This window comes from Caloenas nicobarica, chromosome 5 (genome assembly GCF_036013445.1).
Source record: "Caloenas nicobarica isolate bCalNic1 chromosome 5, bCalNic1.hap1, whole genome shotgun sequence".
Taxonomy (NCBI): Eukaryota; Metazoa; Chordata; class Aves; order Columbiformes; family Columbidae; genus Caloenas; species Caloenas nicobarica.
Window position 1 is genome coordinate 53841690 of NC_088249.1, and position 17966 is coordinate 53859655.

General features: G+C 42.5%; 1 long non-coding RNA gene across 1 annotated transcript in view; it reads right to left on the minus strand.

Moving 5' to 3' along the window:
* Positions 1-810: 810 nt before the first annotated feature.
* Positions 811-17966, minus strand: part of LOC135989188 (uncharacterized) — a 60974-nt gene continuing 43818 nt past the window's right edge. The window contains exon 3 of the long non-coding RNA XR_010606282.1: positions 811-1078. This is a non-coding gene — a long non-coding RNA (uncharacterized LOC135989188). The remainder of the gene's footprint in view (positions 1079-17966) is intronic.

Sequence of the window (17966 nt, forward strand, 5' to 3'; positions counted from 1 at the left end):
GATCGCATCCCCCTCCCTCCCGCCCAGTACGGGTGTTGTCATGGCCGGCTGCAGCTGTCTGGGGATGAAGCGCCCTGTTGGGGTGCCAGCCAGTCTGGCTGCTGTGCAACAGGAGCCTGCCTGCAGCCCCACTGGCATTTTTTAAAGCCTGGAAGGGTTTTGTATGTCCCACTCCCCCTCACTGTACAGTTCTGCTCTGTGAGCTGAAGCCCTGACAAGGTAACATTCCCTCTGCATCCAGCAGCAGGTTTCTGGTACAGTGAGACCCACCGTATCAGCCAGAGTCCTGAAGGGGAAGGTGCAGGCAGGGCAGGCTGCTCCCTCTGTTGCAGCAGGGGAGATGCTGAAGGTACAGGAACATGTCCAAGCCTGGTGGGACAGAGCTGTAGCTCCTGGGGCCAAGCCTTCTGCTCTGCCTCCTCATGGCAGCACATCTGCAAAAACCTAAATCCAAAGCAAGGTCAATGGCTGGAGACATTCCTCACTGCAGTCTGGCTTTGTAACCACTTCTCTAAGGGCACGGCCTGCCTGCTGGGGCAGAAGTCTTGAAAGCATCTGCACTAGTCAGGAACCAAAAACTCAAAGGGGCTTTGGCTCTGTACTTATGCGATAACAGTTGATCCAAACACAGAGGAACATCCCTGGGAGGCATTAACTACTTGTTTTCAGCCCACTCATGTTTTCATCACAACTCTGATTTATACAACCTCATCAACTCTTCTCTGTTTTTGCCATTTTAACTTAGCTGAAAGAAAACCATATGTACATAATATCATGCTGAATGTTAGAAGCATTTATATTTTGATTTACAAAGCAGCTCTTTAAAATAGACAATAATAATAAATATACACAAAATAAATAAATGAAGCAGGTAGAAGGGGTGCTATTCACACCTAACTCACTAAAACAGCAAGACAAATCCACATGGTGCCAATTTCCTTCCCTCCTTCATGGTCCTTCAAAGGTCTTCCAGTGTTTCATCCACCACCAGAAAAGGCCAGTTTGGGCTGCTGGGCACATGCAGAGGGGATTTCTTCAGCGAAACTCCTTACTCATAGTCTGCAGGCTCAGCTGCTGCCTGAAACAAGTGTCACACATTAGAAAAGCTGCAGAGCTTTGACCCAGCGGCTGCTGCATCTTCTGCACCACTTTAAAGCACTGCAGCCCTTTCTCAATCTGGCAAAAAAGTCAGGCATTTGATTTTTTTAATGTGCATGTACATAAATGCTATATATATACACGCATACCCAGTTGCACATATATATTTCTTTACATTTATATACATATATGGGGGTAGACAGATGAAGATGGACATATGTTTGGCTAAAAAAAGACACTTGGAGTAGCCAGTTAACAGCCAAGCACTTCCTTCTCCAGTTCAGCAATGGCTGCAATCCTGTGCGCCTCACAGTCCCAGCTAGTAAGTTAAAACGCAACTTGCTCTGTTTTAGCCTGTGTGACAAATGGCATGAGTGCTGAAGCTGAGGGCCAGCAGCAGGTAACCTGCCACCCAGGGCCATTCAGCGACCTGTTTCCATCTCAGCAGCTGAAACTGTGGGCAGTGACGTTTCAAAGCTCCCATACTACAATTTTTAGACAGGGAACAAAATGAGGCTGAGGGGTAAGAGACAACAGGAGCGGGGAAAGCTGCATTTCCAGAGACACAATGGTTCCTGGTGGCAGACAAGAGGCTTCCAGCTTCTGCTCTAGGGTGCCAGGTTCTACTGCCTCCAGGGACATGGGAGATAGCTTGTGCCACTTGGCTGAAGCCTGGGTCAATGGCCCATCATTTCTTCCTGTGGTTTGTCCCATCCCAACATCCTCTTTCCCCTGACCCAGTCTCAGGTACCCAGCTCCAGGTTGAGACACAAGCATTAGGTCAGCTGCTGTGCATCCAGCATCTACTGAAAGTGCCATGGCCCTTTATATATATATATAAAATATATAAATTTATATGTTTAGATATACCAAAAATATATATATAAAAGATAGAAAAGATCTTTTATATAAACACACATATTTTCTCCTGACCTGTATAAAGACATCTGGCATAACCAACTGACCATCCAATTCTGCCCAAACAATCCTGTTACTCACAGATCAGTGCAGTAACATGTTACCAAAACCAAGGCAACTTAAAAACCAGATGCAAAGGCTGGGAGTGTGCTCCTGCACGCATGGCGAGTGCGTGCACACCATGGCCGTGCCTGTCAGCCTGTTTCTTGGACATGAAAGCACAGGGTAAGTTACTCTGCAACATATGGGGTTTTTGTGAGAGGAAAGCATTCAAAATTTACAAGACAATTCTATAGCTGCAACACGAGTTCGTACTGTACGTGCTTCTTACAGTGCCTTGTGACTAGGGTCATGCTATAGAGACCTCACTGTTATATGCAGAAGACTTTGTCTCGCTGGGCATTTTCTGCACCAAGCTTTGCATTCCTCCCCGTTTCCCCAACCGTCCTTCCCCAACAAAGGCTCTTTTTGCAGGAGAATTAACGCGCAAATCGTCATATCTGTTCCAAGGGCAGAGTGTGTCGGTCTTATTTACTCTGTGAGGAGCACTGGCATTCATGGGACGCCAACAGCTGGATCTGAGCATTTCCTTTAATTGAACAGGTTTACAGTCTTTCTGTGCTGAAGCAATTCTCCACATCACACAAGCCTGCATACCAGCATAAAATGAAAATTTAAGAGTGCTGGCTAACAAGACCGAGAAGCTCTTTGTTTAAACAGAGGCCGATTGTCTGGGTACTCGAGTGCCCTGTTCCTCCAACATTAAACCCACACGAGGGACAGCAGCCTAATCCACAGCTTGCCGCCAGGTGGTATAGAAATTAATCTTCCACTTACCCGGGCTATTAGTTGCGGTATTCATAAAGGTTTGCAATCCAGTGAGGCAAGTGACTGAAATTTTCTCCTTGTCATGAACAGTCATGGCAATGTGGTGATATGAAATATCAGTCTTCGGAGGTGTCCCCCGAGGCAAGGGAAGTGTGGACGATGCACACTGTGGGGAGACTGGGGAGAATGGCCCCCAGGACCTTCTGGTTTAATGCAGACAGCTGGTACAGGTGTTTATGAGGAAAGGAACTAATTACCAATTTTTCTCACCTTTTAGCAACACCAGAACTCCCATTTTTAGTCTCACAGGACCCTGGGAGTGCTGGACATGCAACACAGGGACCCTTGCTAGGTCTCCTAAAAGCTCAGGACATTTAACTCATCTTCCTAACAGGGTATTAGCAGAACAGAGAAGGAAAAGAAATCCAGTAATGTATTAGACTGCTGCTCCATTAAAGTCCAAGGAGGAAGAGGAAAATACTCAGCAGCGAGCAGGTGATCAAAACAGGGACAACACAAGCTGGCCCATGTGAACATTTGGAAGGGTAAAACCTCACAAGTGTTTAGCATGATCGCTTCCAGTTTTCATCTGCTCCCATTTCACTGCAGACCAAATTCTTTGCAAAGCACTGTGAAAGCTTTTCACAACACCAAGATACACATAAGTTGGATGCAGATAATATTTACAAGTATTACAACTGTTTTCCCCATTCTTCCCTAGTGTTTTCCCAGCGGCTTCCAATCCCATCTGGCTACAGCTTTTCTTCTTGCCCTCTCAATGACATTCCTAGCCCCAGGAGCTCACCCTCCTGCCACAGTCTCTTAATTTGCCTGCGTTGGTGACCGGCCTACTCGCTGTGTAAATGGAAAAGAGGACAGTCAGGGCCAAGTGCAAGTCAGCCCCACGTGTTGGCACATGACTCTGACTTGGTGCCCAGGTATGTCTCCAGGGCGTCCCAGGTCATTCCCCATCCCGGAGAAATGCTCTGCAACACACAGCAGCTTTTTCCAAATGGTTAACACCACAGTGCCCCTTTGCTCCATATATTTCTCCTCTCCGTGTCCTCACGTGGCAGCAATTTAATGGTTCATGCACTATCTTCTCCCATGTCTGCTATCAAATTTCCAGCTACACCAAATTCTTATTTTTCCAGGGTTTAATTAGGCTAAAGGTCCAAATTCTGCATGATAACAGAAGAACTCAACAAATCTGAAAGGCTTTAATGCAGATTTTGATGGATCCCATGAATAGCAGTAGAGCTAATGCAGAGGTGGCGCTTAAAGGAATTTGAATCCAAATTACTTTTGTTCCTTGTTTGGCTTGCTTTATAAAACATACAGCAAATAATTCTACAGCCACTGCCCAACTTCTTGCTATAAATAACAATTTACCATTGAAAATAAATGTGAAGAGCCAGACCCATCTTGCAGATTCATGTACCACCCACAAAAGGAACTTCCAAGCAAGTTGGACCTAGGCTGAAAAGTAAATGTCCCAAAATGGGAAACAATGGGAAGAAATGAACAAATAAGGTATTTAATTCCTTCTATCCCACATCTTCACTTAATCTGGTGTTAATCCCACCTGCATGCACTACCCCAGGATAGACAACCACACACACAGACCCAGCCTCCAGCCTAAACCTAAAGGGCCAGGCAAAGAGCAGAAGCAAGTCTGCAGTCCCACCGCTAACCTCTATCCTTAGCTATCACTAGATCTAGCCTTCAGTAACTCATTCTTGAATTGAAAGTAGCAAACCAGTTACGGGGATCAGCTGGGCTCCTGGTAGCAGGACCTGCAAGGCTGGTTCTGTTTAGCAAGATGATGTATCCCTGACCAACACTGAAAATGATAAAGCATTGTCCTTTTCCTTGTCCAACTTTGACTAAAGTACAAGGATCCAAGAACTGAACCAACAGCCTTGGCTTTCCTAAGCTGGCCATCTGCATCTCAGCACTAACCACTGCCTTAATACTACAGAAATGTTTAGTTCAGTTTAGGAAAACTAAAACTTAACCCTGCTCCAAAGAGGAGCAGGTTCCTGTAAATGCCAGCTCTCGTTCTACCTGTGCAGGACTATGTTCCCGCAATAAATGTGTGTCAATCCGCTGTATTGACAGCCGCAAACCTAGCTCCAATTCTACTCATAAACAAAGCCACAATCAGCAGACCTAGTCACAACCATCATGGGTATTTCTGGCAAATGCTGAACAGAAATGCGTGTGTCAGCTGAAGTTGGCCTTTGTCTTGTAGCTGCAAACATTAAGAGATCCACTAGTTATGTAGGCTCAGCTACCTCTATTTTTCTGAAACAACCCTATTTCCCAACTTTGTTACTAATCTTAAAATCAACAGCAGCCTACCAGACAAGAGGAGCAGCCTGTGCCTGAGACAGCTGATATCTGCCCTTAAACTGCCTGGCCAAAACTGGCATAAGGCAGCAGACTTACAACCAGCTTTCATCTGAACCAGCCAGAAAAAACCACTGCCCTGAGCCCTGACCCAGTGAACACAGACAGCCAATTGTCCGTGACATGATTTGAAAGAGTAACGCAGCATTTAGCGATTCCAACACCAGCTCTTGTTTTGGGAGGATGAGCTTTACTGTGTGTCTCTGTTACCTCGGTCAGACAAGCTCTCCAATTTCAAACTTAATTTCATCCCCATACAGAAACCAACAAAGTGCTGCTCCTTCAAACCACCCCCTCTCCCCCTTGTAGCTAGACACCTCAAACCTTCTCTTTAAGACTAATTGGAACTGTTAGTAGTCACTTGTATTGTAGTTACAAATATCACAATACGCTCCAAATCTCAGTTGACAGTAAGACTCGCGCAGACTCCAGTCTGGACCAGCAGCCATCTCAAGCAGGTACCCATTCCCCTACGTGAACCACCTCCTAATTGCAGTCTCTAATAATTTCCATCACTATTTTAACAGACGCTGACTTCCTAAGGAAGGACGAAAGCTTCTTTGAAGTAAGAGTCTCTAATATTGTTACCATTTGAGAGGGTACCGATATTTCTCTTCTATAGCCTACTGAAGGCTGGGGCTGTATCATCACTACAAGCTGTTTCCTCCCCAAAAAGTTTGTTACTCAGTATGAGAAAACCATTTCATTTCGTAATCTTTACTTGGAAGTATCTTTGTGGTTTATGAGCACTGAGAAGTTAAATAAGTTGTCTTGCTATGTATCAGAAATAAATAATTACTAGCTGAAGTTTTATAGCCAGGTCCATTGTCTGGTAAAAGAAAGTCACTTGGGCTACTTTATTTCTCTTGAAACACATAACTGAGTTGCACTTTCCCAACAGTGATTTGCTAATCTTTATATCTAAAACTTACCTTCTAGGAACACTTTAAAATATTTGTACACCCCCATCACGGTCCTAGATTAGCCATGTGCTACTCTATGCAGGTAGACATTAGGGTAGAAGTGTGTGCAATGGTTTATAGGAGTGACAATCTTTGTGAAAAAAAAAAAAAGCCACTCATGGGCTTCGCACAGTCATTGCTATTGAGTACAACTGGGCAGAGGACTATTTACTTCATACATACAGCATTTTTCACACTGTGCTTAAAATACAGTCCCATGACTGCTGCAGGTACCCCAACCTCAGAGAAATACTTCAAGCTAAATTCTGCCCTTTTAGAAATTCCCATCCACAAGTGTGAAACTTTTGTGGCCACGTGTTCTGCACAAAACCAGCGTCACTTGCTGGGCACACCAGCCCAGCGCCCTGCACATCCCAGCATGGCAAGCATCTCTTCTCTTGCTCCCTGCTATGATACCTTGAGGGATGATAGGGATCACAGAATCACAGAATGTTTGGGATTGGAAGGGACCTCAAAAGATCATCTAGTCCAATCCCCCTGCCGGAGCAAGAGAAGCCAGATGAGGTTACACAGGAAGGTGTCCAGGCGGGTTTTGAATGTCTCCAGAGAAGGAGAATCCACAACCTCCCTGGGCAGCCTGTTCCAGGGTTCTGTCACCCTCACTGAGAAGAAGTTTCTTCTCAAATGTAAGTGGAACCTCCTGTGTTCCAGTTTGTACCCATTGCCGCTTGTCCTATCATTGATTGTCACCGAGAAGAGCCTGGCTCCATCCTCATGACACTCACCTTTTACATATTTATAAACATTAACGAGGTCACCCCTCAGTCTCCTCTTCTCCAAGCTAAAGAGCCCCAGCTCCCTCAGCCTTTCCTCACAAGGGAGATGCTCCACTCCCTTAATCATCTTTGTTGCCCTGCACTGGACTCTCTCCAGCAGTTCCCTGTCCTTCTTGAACTGAGGGGCCCAGAACTGGACACAATATTCCAGATGAGGTCTCACCAGGGCAGAGTAGAGGGGAAGGAGAACCTCTCTCGACCTACTAACCACCCCCCTTCTAATACACCCCAGGATGCCATTGGCCTTCTTGGCCACAAGGGCACAGTGCTGGCTCATGGTCATCCTGCTGTCCACCAGGACCCCCAGGTCCCTTTCCCCTATGCTGCTCTCTAACAGGTCATTCCCCAACCTATACTGGAACCTGGGGTTGTCCCTGCCCAGATGCAAGACTCTACACTTGCCCTTGTTATATTTCATTAAATTTTTCCCCGCCCAACTCTTCAGCCTGTCTAGATCTCGCTGGATGGCAGCACAGCCCTCTGGTGTGTCAGCCGCTCCTCCCAGCTTGGTGTCATCAGCAAACTTGCTGACAGGGCACTCTATTCCCTCATCCAAGTCGTTGATGAATATATTGAATAGTACTGGTCCCAGTACTGACCCTTGACGGACTTCACTAGATACAGCCCTCCAACTAGACTCTGTCCCACTGACCATGACTCTCTGGCTTCTCTCCTTCAGCCAGTTCACAGTCCACCTCACTACCCGATCGTCCAGTCCACACTTCCTCAGTTTAGCAGCGAGGATGCTGTGGGAGACTGTGTCAAATGCTTTGCTGAAGTCAAGGTAGACCACATCCACTGCTTTGCCATCATCTATCCACCTCGTTACGTCCTCATAAAAGGCTATGAGGTTGGTCAAGCATGACTTCCCCTTGGTGAAGCCATGTTGACTGCCCCTGATGACCCTCTTAGCCTTGATATGCCTTAAGATGGCACCAAGGATAAGGTATTCCATCACCTTCCCAGGGATGGAGGTGAGGCTGACCAGTATATAGTTACCCAGGTCCTCCTTCTTGCCCTTTTTGAAGACTGGAGTGACATTTGCTTTCCTCCAGTCCTCAGGCATCTCTCCCATTTGCCACAACTTAGCAAAGATGATGGATAGTGGCCTAGCGATGACTTCAGCCAGCTCCCTCAGCACCCATGGGTGCATCCCATCTGGACCCATGGATTTATGGATGTCCAGATTGCTTAATTGCTCCCTAACCCAGTCCTCATGAACTGAGGCAAACTCCTCCATTGCCCTGCCTTCCTCTGGGGCCTCAGTGGTACGGGGCTCCTCAGGACAGCCTCTCGCGGTGTAGACAAAGAAGGCATTCAGTAACTCTGCCTTCTCTGTATCTTCTGTCACCAGGGCACCCACCTCGTTCATCAGTGGGCCTACATTGCCTCTGGTGTTAGTTTTATCTGCCATGTATTTGAAAAAGCTCTTTCTGATTTTTCTTTTTTTTCTTTTTTTTTTTTGTTTTTGTTTTGATCTTGCACAGCGCTCACGTCCACACTGGCACTTTTGGCCTTGTCTTCTAAAACACGATTCCAGTCTTGCAAATGTGAACTCCTGTCCACACACATTTCGTCCACGTGTGATGATTTCAGCAAGAGCCCTTGACAGAGGACCACCCTGCCACCACCCCAGCCAGAGCTTCCCTTCTCCCTAAACCAATTTTGGAAGTGCAACAGCATCTCTCAGCGAGCTCTCCTCTAGCGAGGACGAATCAGAACATCTCAAATTGTCACCATTACCTTTTTGCTCCAAGAGAACAAGGAACACTAGATGACCCACAACCCAACAGCTACCCCAAGACACAAGCTCATGTGCCACTGATCCATTTACAGACTCTGCAACACTCATACAGGAACCCAGGGCATTAGGGCAGCACTAGGTAAAAGCTGGGAGCACTGAGGAGCGGGTCCATCTGACTCCCACAGCTCTGCCCTCGATCCATAATGTAGGGCTATTCCCTTGGGACACGTATTCAGGCATCAGGCTTAACAGGCTGCAAGATGCTCAGCAGCTCTGAGGATCAGGGACGTACAATATAAAGATCTGCAGCTCTCTCCTTGACAGTCAGGGAAAAGAAGTGTCCAGGTGAGGGCAGGATTCACCCAGCCTACTGGAGACACCTATTTCAGGAAGAGATGCATTGTTATTTCTGTCCACTGACTATCAAAGAGGAGCACCTCCAATGTGGGTATCTCTTTAGTGGTTTAGGAGAGTCTATCTGCCACCCCTCCCAATGCAAAGTGGTACTTCAGTGGGACTTTTTAGTGCTACAATAAGCTAATTATCTATTCACAATTACCAAAAGTTGACTATCCTTAGGTACTGGGGCATTTGTGGAAGTGAACATGTGAAATATTTACCACTGGTCACTCTTCGTGTGAAAATTAAGAAGGTCTTTATGGCCAATATCTAGCACTTCATTTCCAGATTTGTCATGCTCAATGGGGATTGCTGGGGTAAAGCAGAAGCAGGAATCTTGGTTTTCTCAGAACATACATAAGTTTGGGTATACTAGGAAAGAAAGAAAATTTGGCAGAGCCTCTTCAGTCCTGTAGGAATGAGGGGGGCAGGAAGCACATCATCCTTGACATTTTGCCCAACAACATATGCAGTGTATTTTCATGGGAATGTTACAAAGTCAACCACTAAATGGAAGTGTTTTGTTTTAAAGTGCAGAAGAGCTACAAAAGTCTCTGTGGAGAATCTGTCTGCTCATAGCTGCTTTGTGCTGTTTAAGGTACACTTCTCTAGAAAAAAATAACATTCATTTTTAGGTCACTACAAATTATAATGAGAGAAATAAACAAAACTTAAACGCAATTAGAAAAAAATACTAGAGAGTTCTTCTTCCAGTCCTTCTCCATTGCAGAGTATTCTTTATGTCCTTCATCAGCCTTGTACTTGGTTACAGATGGAAAATATTAGCTCTGGTTTACAAAACATGGCCCCGTTTCCTGTAACACGGCACAGGTTGGACAAATCTGTCATTTGAGTAGTGTGTCTATTCTGTGGCCAATTCTGTAATCTACCAGCAATGTGATCCTAAACAAGGAATCTCATGTTAGCAGCCAAGACTGGAAAATCCCTGTTTAGTACAATTGCTGCCAAAACCATCTCACTTGCTAAGGACAAACTAATTTTCAATCTGCAGTTTGGGAGCTGTTGCTTTTCTTTTTTAGTTAGTTTGTTTGTTTTAATAAATAAAACACAACTCACTAAGATGACACAAATACACACTTGATTTTTAAAAGTGAAAAACGGATATAGAAAAAATTCTAAGTATATGAAAAATATCACACTGTCTATAAAAAAGATTATTCTCTTTTTGAATAGAATTTGAACAAATGCCATTTTTCAAATTTGAAAAGTATTTCAGAACAAAGAGCAACAAGATTGTTTTGTATAAATAAGTGGAGAATAGCAAGGGAGAAAAAAAAAAAGGTGTTATACAATACAGATAGGACATAGATCAAGAATGACCGAGACACAGTTTTAAATGAGAACTTGACCTCAGTTTTCAAGATGGATCAGGGTGATATAAATAAAGGCAATGAGGATATGAGATGATCACCCCTAAAATGGAAGCAAAACTCAAGAAATTTAATATATCCATGTTGGTGGACACAAGTGAAAGGCAGAAGAAGCTACATTAAGTATTTACGATAAGTTTTCCAGGTCACAGATACTTCCAGCTGATCAAAAAGAATACGGTGCAAGAATATAGTGCTGATATTTAAAAATAGAAGTCAGAGAAATTACTCCAAAGAATTAGATTTAAGTATTCAATGCTTTTGAAGAAATCTTGAAGGAGAGAGAAGCTTGATGAGACAAGGGCAAAAGCAAATGTATAACAGACCAGCTTATGAAGTATTGTGTGTATCCAATTAAATGGCTTTTTTTCTTCTAGAAAACTTTTATCAAAGAAAGCTGATTGAAGAGATCTCTCATGCTTGGATGTTAATAAACCATTTGACATCACGACACAGGAGAAATGTTATTCAAAAGAAGATTAAATATTACCAGAGAAACTATAAATTACATGACATGATCCAAGACAGAATCGAAATGAGTGTTTTTGAGAAGTGAACTATCAGACTGGAGAAAAATTACTAGCAGAAACTGTCAAGAACAGCTATGGGACAGATCTTTAAGTATTTTCATTCACTACCTTGAGACAAAAAACCCAAAATCTTTCAATGAATTGCGTTGAAAAGCATTGCCAGCAGAAAGGAATTTGGGGTCTGCTGTGTACAAGGAGCTGGCTAAACTTAAGAAGAATATGCAAGTGAGGGTGCCCTTTCCATAGTTAAAGCACAATGCTAATGCACAAGGTTAATCGCAAGAGTTTATTTTTACAGTTTGATAGCTCATTAAAAGCTGCAAAGGCTTGAGAAGCAGTTGCGTGCCTGAGCTGGTCCTGCAACGACTGTCAATGCACTTACGAAAACAGTGAACGTGATCTTACAGGAGACATACTTGGCAGACATGGGAAGTATTCATACTGCTATGCAAGTGGTGACTTGCATAACAGTATCTTTTCTTTATTTTAAGAAATCAAACTTTTAAAATAAATATGACTTGCATAACAGTATCTCCTTCAGTGTATGTAGTATAGTTCAACTCAGTATTGAAGAAAGAGAAATTTCATCTGGAATATGTGCAGGGAAGGGTCACAAAAAGCATCCTGAGCCAGAGCTGGCCTCATCTTGTATCACATGTGCCTTTTCCAGGGTTTGAATTCTTCTCTCTTTGCCCTTCTAAATGCTCCTTCTGCAGTTACCTACGCGAAGAGCTTCTTTCAGGTTTAAGAAATTTAGGATGGGAGGCTGCGGGTTTTGTTTGGGTTTTAAGTTAAATATTACTGATGTTAATTTTTCTTGCCTTTTCACTCCTTGCAGAAATTTGAACTTGTACACATTACATCTCACACTTTGCCAGCCTACTGAGCTCAGGGGATTGATGGTTCCTCTTAGGAGGTGGGTGGTCAAATAGGAGGAGGAGGAGGTTGCACTGCCAGAGCAATCAGTGTCTGGAGCAGTTTCTCAGTGAGAAACACATGAGCAAGACTCAAGCGTCTAAGGGTGAATTTGGTAAGGTTGGGAGAGGGTCTGCCCCACATTTCCCATGGCAGAAGGCTATACAGGACGGGAACAGGAATCCCAGTTTTCTATGTGCTACTGACATGGCATCCTCTGAGCATTGCAATCCAGGCACAATCATCACTGTCTGCCCAGCAAGTCTGTACTCTGCCACCTGCTTTCAAATGAAGTGTCACCCTGGTCCTGCCCAATTTGGTAATGCAACATGCAGAAAAAATGGTCGGTTTTAATTGTCCAAGCTGCCTCAACTCATGGCATTTTTATATCCTATTCAGCGCACTTAATTACAGTGAAGAAACTCCTTTTAGCAAAAACACACTGCAAGTGTTGGACTCAGCTGCACGATCACCCAGCACCTCTCTGCATCCATTGTCCATCATCTCAGTCGTGGCGCAGCCTGGTCCAGACCAGCTCCCACTGGGAATCAGCAGTCCTGAAAGCTGCTGTGTAGGACACGGGTGTGGGAGCCTCGGGGAAACTCCCCATGTCTCCTGAAGAGCTTCTCTCATCCCATGGATCTTCTCTAGCAGAGTGCAGGAGCTAATAATATCACTCTGCTTCTGTTATATAGCATTTCCTCCTCTTTATTTTAACTTTTACTGGTTGCATTACCAGCTGCTCCTTTACCTCTTGACCAAGTGTCAAAAAACCCCATAAATCAGCTTATGGTATTCATTGAATGGCAATATTAGTGCTTTCTCCCCTTCTGAAGGACTACAATTTTAAATGCAGCCCCTAAATATACTTTAAGATTTTGTTATTTTAGTTAACATTGAAAAGATTTTTAAAAGACAATACAAATCCAGTTTTCCTTGGAGAAGGCACGTACTGAGATCTCCTCAAGAGAGTCGTAGCCACTGATTGACATGAGAGGGACAAAGCCACAGATCCTGACCAGGGATGTGCTGGGGACCACAGTCCCCTCATGACAGGGAAAACCCTTCCCTGGAGATGCTGCACTCAGGAAGATACTCTTGTTGGCGAGCTGGAGTTAATGAGTAGGATGGGCACAGCTGTACTGGGACCAAAAACCCAAGTCAAATTGTCCACATATCATTTTGTTGTTGTTGTTTTGTTTTTTTTTTTTTTAGAGACAAAAACCAGCACAGCTCACAGATATAGAAAGCAACCTCCAACTGGAGCCAAGAAGCCTCAAGAAGCCTCAATACAATACAACCATCAGGGAAATGAGGAATTTTGAGACAACTCTTTTGCAATGTGCTATATTATTTTTAATGGGTATTTCTAATAAAACACATAAAGTGTCAATATAGTTTTTATTACTTTCTAATATAAGTGCAGCAATTGCACATTAAAACTGAACAAAGTATGTGATTATGAATACATGATATTTAGTTTATTCTTATCAAATTGGCAAATAGCTGTTCTCTTGATATTAATATTAAAATATTTTGTCTAGATAGCTTCCTGAAATATTTTCTCAGCAACACTGATTAGATTTCAAACATTCGATTGAAATAATGAATGATTGACCACAGGGAAAAAAAAAAAAATAGAGCTAACCTTTTTTTTTAATTCAGCAACTAATTTTGAACAACTGAAATTTAAGCTGCTTGCGTTCGTCTAGGAAATACTAACAGGAAGAACTATTTGCTCTCTATTAGCACTCCATCTTTAGTTTCGCATGAATGATAATCCAGGCTGCTTTTGCCTTGGGAGCCTTGGGTTATGTTTCCCACTGACCTTCTACAGAGGCTTCCAAAAATAGGGAACCAGGAGCGGGATGGCACTGAGTGCCTGTGGAGCACAGGAGGCAACTCCTGCTTTGCATCAGGGATGCAAAGGATTTCAGCTTTCATTTTCTTAAGTGCTTTTTCACCATTTCTCTACAAAGATGACCATGAAAACACTATGAAAGTCAAATGCCTTTTTTTATGTCGAAGAACTCATCTCCTTTTCTATTCTAAATAAGTAATTTTAAGATACTTCCACAAACAGTCAGGAATAACATTTGCAGCTGTCAACTAAAAGATCCTTCTTTTTAGATATTCACTTTCTCAAGGCATATAAAATTTTTTAAAATGTAACAACTAAAATCTAATGACATCAATGGAATATGCAAGTGTAAAAATGAAATGAAACAATAAAGAATGAAGACCTATCCAGCAAGGACAGGACAAAGCGAATGAATATTTAATATAAAAACTTATGTGGTATCCCCTCTTCTACAGTTCCTTGCAGCTACAAGATAAGAAGGAATACAGACAAGCTCTTAATTTTTAAGACTACTTTTAAACCCATACTACTTCTTTTCAGGTCTCAAAAGATCAAATAGCACTGTACCTGTTTCTGGTTTTGTTTTTTTTAAAAAAAAAAAACCAAGCAAAACCACACAACTCCCTGTTACCATTCTTGAAAGGCAAAAGTCTCACAAGGAATACTAGAATAAATTCAGCCTTGCAAGTGACACGTGCTCACAAAATCATTCCATATTTAATTTCAGGAATGAAACGATGTGTCAAAGTCTTTGACAGTACATTTTCAATGTATCTCACATTCTGCTTTAAAACATTTATGTTAACTCCTGCAGTATGCTTTTTGCTAAGGCACAATAGACTTCTTTTCGGGAAGAAATAATAATTGTCTTAATTGCTTGGAATTTCATACCCCATGCAGGTGTGAAAGGCTCCGGTGACTACTTCTCCAAGTGGTGTACATTTCAGTGGTAAACCACCAACTATCTAAGCATAAATTACACTCAAAAAAAAAAAAGGGAAAAAAAAGCACGCAGTCCTGCAGGGGTTTTACGTAGCACTTCCATTTCTGACATTTTGTATGGCAAGCTTTGTATTTTTATTTCCCCAAAGAAACTTCGCAAGCAATTTTATTCAGATACCTGATTCTTGCAGGTATTTTCAGATTATAGATGCATTCCACCCCAAAATAAGGGATTTAAATAACATAACCATTAAGAGCATGAAAATAAGATTCAAGGCACTAATAACTACTGAGAAGTCATAGTTCAGCTACAGCACAGTGGTTTGTTGAGAACTCAGCAGATGCCTAAGTTACAACCCTTTTTCTTAGAGCCTCATTAAACAGCACTTATGTCTTGCCCTACAGACTGTCATAATAAAGCTATAAACAATGCAGAAATCAACCCCATTACACAATAGCTTGGCACAATAGACAAGGTACCTAAAAGAAACCTTGTCTGGAGATAAGAAGGCATCCCATGCCAGATAGGGGACATTTTTACCCTCCTGTCCATCACAAAACTCCTAGAGTTGAATTTACATTAGTGTGTTGGATTTCCCTGCAGAGGCACACACTAAACTACAGCTGATGAACTAACTAATCATTTATTCCTCTGGATAAGGAAAAACAATGTCCTGAATACCGAAGGTCTAAACGTCACCCAAGGATACAGGATTTGAGACAGTAACATGTGGCAGCTTTACCGAGAGCCCCACAGGAGCCGCAAACCCAACAAGAAGAGAAGATTTGTTTGCACTGACAAGCCACAAAGAGGACAGCTGACAAAAAAATATTCCTCTGGGCCTCACTGGAGCAGTGTTTCCTTCCCCCCTTCGCAAATGCAGATATCGGGGTTTCCTTTGCTAATACCGTCATGGTTCTAGATGGCATCAGGTATTTACTTTACACTAGTGTTTTACCAGTCACTTGGGCGCTTATGAGGAAAAAGAAATCAGATGAGCACGATCTATAACACCTTTTATTTCTATCCACCCCCTCACCCCCCCAAACTGTGAACAGAGAATATTGGAAACACAGATGACATCAAGCAGATTTTACACATAATATGATATATGACAGCCAGTCTCCATCCTTCTCACCTACTCCAAAAAATGTTGGAACCTATAACACTTATCAATAATGTGAATGTAGTTACCCCAAAAACTATTGCTACCTTTGAGGGCACAAGGAATAACATTTTCCTATCATTTATGGAAATAATTTATCAGCTACATCTATTAAACTTGTGTGTGCTACCACTGTAAAAATTTTCCCAATAAAATGTATATGCTAAATATCAGCTGCCTCTGAATTGTACCACAAGATGCTGATTAGACACAAGGCAAACTGTACCCACCTGTGTATGCAATAGATGCTGCCACTAGGAAAAAATGATGGCATTGCAAAGACTTTGACAAGAAAGGCCTGAATCTTTGCTAATTCATTTACGAGCACATGCACAGATTCATATTATAGATACATTTGCATTTAAATCACTACAGCCATTTCAAGATAATATGAATACACCCTTACCTAGTGTTTATCACAATTTTACAGAAAACTTTTCTGTTCGTTCAAGAAAAAAAAAATACAGGCTATTTTGGTTCAAAGTATTTTCAAAATATTTTGGCAAAGCAATTTTCTGCATTTGCCTGAGACTTGTTGGATGTTGAGTTGTACTAATTCTGATCTGTTATCCAGATGTGGAGAAGATTGGTACCAAGAAGTTGCATATAAACACCAGTGGGTGCAAAGGTGTTTTAAGGTGATGAAGAAAAGCATCACTTCAAAAATAAAACTAAGAGAAAATTTAATTAAATTAATTTTCTGTCTAAAATAAATCTGAACATAAAATATCAGGGCATGCAAGAATGCAGCTTCGGAAGAACCTTAATCCAAGCAGATGATGAGACTCCCAGGGGATTTCTGCGTGAAAGGTCATGACAGCGTGCAAGGGATAACTTCATGTGTACATTATCTCCACAAGTCAGTGAAGCACTCGGCCTTGATATCATGAAGATAACAGAGCTTGATTCAAAAACAGTTTAATTAGCGGCATATCATAAAGAATGTATTTTATGTGTGTGGAAAATGTTTTCTTCAAAAAAACCCAATACAAGAAATCCTAAATGAGAAGGTGGCAGATGAATTTATAATTAAGCAGTATATAGTATTCTATATAATTTACATATATAATTATTTTTATATATATATATCAAAATAAGTGATATAGACGAGAACTCCTAACTTCACAGGTAAAATTATAGACTCTGAAGTGACTCTTATTATTCAGGACTGAGATTTTAGAGTTTTAGTACCCCCCTTCCGTCAATCTACCAAAATCTAAGAAGCAGTCTGAGTGGTAGGAAAATGGAAGTGAGGATGAAGGAGGATAAACCATTACGACTTTGAACAAAACTCTCGTCGCACCCAGAGCACCCTGTTTCCCCACGGGCTGCAGGGGGACCCACTGTCCCACTCTGCACAGCTCCTGCGGCAGTGTTTGGTGAGAGGACGCTTTTAAAAAAAGCAAACAACAAGTTGCTGTCAACATTCCACCAGCATAATCACCTTTTCAGTCCCCCTAGATCAGTGCAGTAAGCTGAGTTTCCACCACCATTTTATGCTTTCACAGAATTTCACCAGTTGCCAGTAGTGATATTATTTCTTTAAAAAAGTCACTTCTTTTGCATAAATAGGTGCAGCACATAAGAAACGCTTGCAATGACAGTCTGAGTCCAGACTAGGTCTAAAGCTCACATCAGTTTTTCTTCCAGGTCTACTCAAACCCTTCACCCAACAACCACCCTGGGCTGAACCCTGCCCCATGCCACCAGCCATATATCCAGCACATCGGTCCCGGGCAGGGGGACTTTGCAAGCTGCAAACCATCACAAGCTGTCAACAGCCTCAGCAAATCTCACAGACATCTGTGGCTTATCAAGCCAGCAGCATTTTTCCTACATTAATCTCCACTAGGCCTGCCCAGCTTTCATTTCAAAAGGCTTGGCATGGTATCTTAAAAAAAAAAAAAAATAAAAAAATTGCTCGATTTCTTCAGATGCAGCTGGTTGGGAGGACTGCCTTTGAAATCCGAGCACGTCGCAGAAATGTCGACATGCTCGTTGCA